Below are 6,000 nucleotides of genomic sequence, written 5' to 3' on the forward strand. Positions count from 1 at the left end.
TCGGCATAGCATTGTCTGCGATGGAGTACATGTGAGTACAGCTAAGGCGGGCTAACTAGCAGACTGGTTAACTAATACTGAATGGTGAACGTTTATACTATTACCCTGAGGCTCTTTAATTATTGAGAGGCGTGTAGCGCACCGTAAGTATCATCCATATCAGTTTTTAGAATTTAGAAAACGCGGCTACCCTCGGCCAGTTGGATGAGCTGGAGAGGTGGCTTTGCCTGCAAGCATGTCGAAAGCGCACATATTTTGGTGTGATTTCGGCAAAATTTGCTGGGCCACAGCGCCGAGGGTAACCCCGTTTTCGAAAGTTAAAAAAAACCGATATGGATATTACTTACGGTGGGCTACAAGCCTATTAATAATCAAGGACCCTAACGGTAATAGTTAAGTTAACTAATCAGTATTCGTTAACCAGTCTGCTAGTCAGCTCGCTTAGCTTTATTCTGATCTACTACACCGCTGATAATGCTATGCCGAAAAAACCGCTTTTCTAACTGAAAAAGCCTATTTTAAAAATTGTGCAAAGTCTTAGGTGAAACACCTTGTATATACTTTTGTTATTCTTCCAGGGCCTTTTGTTTCATTTTAAGGAATCTTAAATGCTTAAAATTTTTATTTTTTTTCGCTTTCCTTAATTTATGTTCCTATCCTAGTTTGCTTTGCATGAAAATGCTTTCTGTGGGCTTCGGATACAACACGACGTTCAGCGACTTCGTTGAGCATCGCTCTTTCAATCTGCGAGGCCAACGAGCTCGAGGTGCGATAGGTGTTCGTTGCGCACCATAGGAAGTTGAAAGGGGCGGTAAATTTTGAAGAAAATTATTAAATATTCGCATGAATTTGAACGCAATAATAGGGTGATAAAGTGATTGCACTGGTATAGATGGTAGCTGCAAATGCTTCTTTTAAATCTACTTCGCCTTGGCATCAGTCAGGAATCTGCTTATGACTGGGCAGTTTTACTACGCCGCGGGTCACACGATCAACTCGTTGCAGAAATCCGCAAGCTGCACCACGACGCCACAGTGAAAGGACATGGCATAATATTCCAGTGGCTGCCGGGCCACTGCGGTATTCATGGCACTCACCAGGCCGACAAAGCTGCCCGTTCTGCCCCCAATGACGGAATCCCTGTCAATATCCCCGTAACGAGAGCTGACGCGGCGTGTGGGCTTCGTTCTTTGAGGCTGGAGCTCACACTTTCAGCGTGGAACACGGGAGAGTTCTGCAACCGTCGCCTCAGGGCATTGGACCCTGGACTGCGCCTCCGTCTTCCGTGTGATGTAGCGCGTCGTGAAGCAACATTACTCGGCGTTGCCTTCACGAATAAGTATGCTTTTCGGATCGCGATGGCCGACAGCCCTTCTTGTGCAAACTGTGCCTGTGAAGAGACAATCACTCATCTCCTGTGTGAGTGCCCTGTCTTTGTGAACGAAAGACGTAAGCTGCGTTGTGCTCTGGACCGCCTTGATCCTCGCCATTTCACAGAGGCCAACATACTCGGGTCCGTGGCCACAACAGTCGACTGCCATCAAGGCTTACAAGGCACTGTTTTTTGAGAGAGACCGCCTTGATTGACCGATTGTGACTGTTTTTCCCGTTCCTTCTCTCTTCCCTCTTCAATTCCCTCATTCGCTTCCCCAGTGCAGGGTAGCCAACCGGAAACCTTTTCTGGTTAACACGCCTGCCTTTCCCCTTCTCTGCATCTATCTACCTGTCTATCTACTTCGCCTTGAAATGTTGCTCCGAACAGATTACAACGGGGAAAAAATGTTCAAGAAAAATTATTCTTATTCAGGGGCTTCAAATGGTGCTAGCGCCTTGCTATGGCAGTCTCCTTTTTCTGTTAAAAATTTTTCTAACAGACAACGATCATGCAGAAGTTAAAAGAGGACAAAGGTGAATAGGCGCGTAAAGAGCACAACCCACACTGTTTGTACTATTCCTATATGCTACTAAGCTACCCAAGAAGGGAGGCAGGTGGCCGGACCAAGCCGAATGGTATTCAAAGCCGACATATTGTTAGCCCATTGTATTCTGGGTAATCTCACAAGATTATATATGCTTATATATGCTATAAAGCCACGTGACCTATGTGGTCCACTTGCCTCCTAGGTTAATCTCTGGGGACCACCTGCCAGAGCCATGCTGGTGATTCCTCACAACGCCGACAACGCCGACGCCGGATTTTCTCGATATTGGAACCTTTCACGCTACCGTGTTATTAGATAGCAACTTAGCGCGTTGTCAACTTTTTCCTCCACTTCTATCGACATCGGAAAACTGAAAAGTACAGTTAGTGGCCCCCTCCAAACCTCCGACCCTTGTACCTCTTTCCACACTTCTTCTCCAAGCCCCATGTGCAGTTTTCTATAGGAGCTCTATTCTGTTTGCGGGCCAACTTCTGTTGATGCAGACTGCCAATTTTATGACGATCTGGATTGTCACTCGTAATGGACTAGTGACAATAATGCATTTCACTTGCCTGCTCCCATTAACTAGGCACTGACGACAAAAGCTGTCACACTTTCGCATGTCCTGAACACTTTCGCATGTTGGACATGCCCTCTCATGTCCGAGTAGCGTAGACGCAGGATGAAGCCCTCCGCAGGGACAGTTTGTGTCGTCACTTCGTACCCGGCACAACACAAAGGCCGCCTAGGGAATGTAGCGATTGCATCGCGCAATTTAAAAAGGAATTCAGATATTACTTTAAGTGGGAAAGGTGTGTCCTGCACGATACTGACACATCAAGGAGAAAACAGCTTGAGGGGTGAAATAAGTGCAAAAAGGAGACAGATGCACTGACAATCTCCAGAATTTTTAGAATTACTTGGTCACTTGGCTGGCGCAAAATAGGAGTAGATAGAGATCAATGGGAGAGACCTTTGTCCTGTGGTAGTCTGTTGTACTCGTATATGATTGTTACAGGCTCCGTTAGAGGGCGCCACATGCATCTATTCTGTGTCACTCATTTTAACAGATATGATGATGGGTGACAGAGTATGACAAAATATAGAGCTATGTAGCGAAGCAAATAACACTGCAAGAATATAATAACAGCTCGATGCTGACAGTGATTATGAGGGGTATGAGGAGCTTGAGAGAGGTAAAATAATAATTTCTATTCCCAAGGTAACGGGCAGAGCTATGCGCGACTCCGCGCAGTGGAGACCACATAATTTTCGGACCCGTGAGGTTTTCCATGTTCACCTGCACGTAGGCACTGCGGAGTTACAGCATTTCGCTTCCATCGTCCGTTGCGGAACTCGCGACCTTGTGACGAGCAGCAGTACTGGATCTAGAGGAATCGTTGCACGTCGCGTTCATACAAACCGATTCCAGGTCATGTGCATTCGAAGCATCGCTATGTTGCTGCAGTCAAAACCGAAAAAGAAAAGCATCCTCCCTGGTCTGCCCTTCTGGCTGCGAGCGCATGACAGTATTTCCTCCATCGTTCTCTCGAGAAAATAAACCAGCAGAAATGCGAAGCATATCTGCTGAAACAGCGTCTGTGAAGCTTGAGCAGTTTGCGGAATACAGCCGCTGGAAATATGGGTTTCTATACGGCGCCAGTCTAGAAAACAGGGGCAATTGTTGCGGGACGCAACATGGAGAGGGCGGAGCGGAGTGGGTGGCGGAACAGACGCGGGTTAATGACATCCTAGTCGAAATCAAAAGGAAGAAATGGGCTTGGGCAGGGCATGTAATGCGAAGGCAAGATGACCGCCGATCCTTGAGGGTAACGGAGCGGATTCCAAGAGAAGGCAAGCGTAGCAGGGGGCGACAGAAATTTAGGTGGGCGGATGAGAATGCGTGGACACGGTGGCTGCAACTGGCAGAGGACAGGGTTGACTGGAGAGACATGGGAGAGGCCTTTGCCCCGCAGTGGGCGTAGTCAGGCTGATGATGATTAAAAACTACAAGTTGTGCACGTTCTTGCGTGGAACGCAGCCGGGCAGTTGTGCTGTCGAGCTGCTGCACAAGTTTCAGACTTTTACATCGGGGGAGGAGGATGCCGAAACGCCTCCTCTGTGGGCAGTTGAAAACCCGTTTCGCTGCTGCTTTCACTGTGTTTAAGTCAGGTGCACACAACAACCCAGCCATCAATAATGCCACGTATCATTGTAGTGTTTGTTCCTTCACGCTCAAGGCTGCAGGAAAGGGTTGTTATCACTTTTGTTTGTGACGCGAGAAGCGACCGGACTAATCTCGATTGTTCACAGCCATGAACAGCTGCATCTACTTGTTTCTAGATTACTCTAGATGATCACGACCTGTTATCTAGAAGTTTCCTTGCCGGCTTTAAATTGAACGATGCCGCGAGCAGCGGGCATTCGTAGATCGACGATTGACGAGCACGCTTGTTGCTTTAGCCGCCACCGAGTGATTCAGATCTTTTGCGGGCGCAAGTCAGCCCAAATAAAGAGCTTCGTTCGCAAGTATTTCTGGTGTCTTCCTGACCGCTGGACTGCCGTCACTACGACGTGACATCTGGTGGAGGTGCTGGGTAGCCTTCCAGGTACCGGACAACCCCTGCAAGTCGTGACGCCAGCCCTTTGAGTTATCCACCGGAGGACCTGACTACAGTCTACCACGCAGCCTCTGGAGCCTCCAGCCATGACTTACGCCGCAGCAGTGCGCCGTCCTGTACCTCGATGACGGTACCCAAGCCCCTATCGCCCTTAGCCAGCTGCGCTGGAGCGCCGCCCTCTCGCCCCAACTCGCCCGTCCTACGAGCGTCGCACCCGGCCGAGGAAATGCGACGAGTGGAGAACACCCGACCAGCGCCGCCCACTATGCTTCCACTGCGGAGAAGCCGGTCACATTTTCCGGTACTGCCCATACAGAAGAATGGGCATCCGAAGGTTTTCTTACGACGCCCCACGACCCCGACCCGGAAAGCGACCAGCCGAAATCGAGGAGCTTTTGCGTCGGGAAGAATGCTCACCGCCCAACCGCCTATCACGTTCCCCGTCGCCACCGTCACCGCGCTTGGTATCTCTTAGCCGAGGCCACGCAGTGCGCGGACGCTCCCCCAGACCCCGAAGGTTAAACTGAATAAAGCAGCCTCTGGAGGTGAGGTTGCTGATGAGCGCAAGAACTAAGATCCTCCATCAACTAAATCACAAGACTATGCCTCAACTCCGACGACCTCTACGACGACGACGACCTCTACGACGACGACGACCTCTACGACGACGACGACCCCTACGACGAGGACGACCCCTACGACGAGGACGACCCCTTCGACGAGGACGACCCCTTCGACGAGGACGACCCCTACGACGAGGACGACCCCTACGACGAGAACGACACCTACGACGAGGACGATCCCTACGACTACGACGACAAATACGACGGCAAAAAACTACGACAACACCGGCGACGACGACGACACAGCCAGACTTGAAGCTTTTACCGCTGCCCTTACACCTTATTAGGAACGTTAAAGGACTCTAAGTTCTCGAAGCATTCTCCGTGTTTATTTTCATTTTAAAGCATCGCGACGATGCTTCTTTGGAAGGGGGGTAATGCCACGTATCATTGTAGTGTTTGTTCTTTCACGCTCAAGGCTGCAGGAAAGGGTTGTTATCACTTTTGTTTGTGACGCGAGAAGCGACCGGACTAATCTCGATTGTTCACAGCCATGAACAGCTGCATCTACTTGTTTCTAGATTACTCTAGATGATCACGACCTGTTATCTAGAAGTTTCCTTGCCGGCTTTAAATTGAACGATGCCGCGAGCAGCGGGCATTCGTAGATCGACGATTGACGAGCACGCTTGTTGCTTTAGCCGCCACCGAGTGATTCAGATCTTTTGCGGGCGCAAGTCAGCCCAAATAAAGAGCTTCGTTCGCAAGTATTTCTGGTGGCTTCCTGACCGCTGGACTGCCGTCACTACAACGTGACAATATGACGAAGCCCATCATCATCATCACCCTGACTATACACACCAACTGCAGGACAAATGCCTCTCCCATGTCTCT

The sequence above is a fragment of the Amblyomma mixtum genome, chromosome 8, assembly GCF_055824585.1.
Source record: "Amblyomma mixtum isolate Tamu chromosome 8, ASM5582458v1, whole genome shotgun sequence".
NCBI lineage: Eukaryota > Metazoa > Arthropoda > Arachnida > Ixodida > Ixodidae > Amblyomma > Amblyomma mixtum.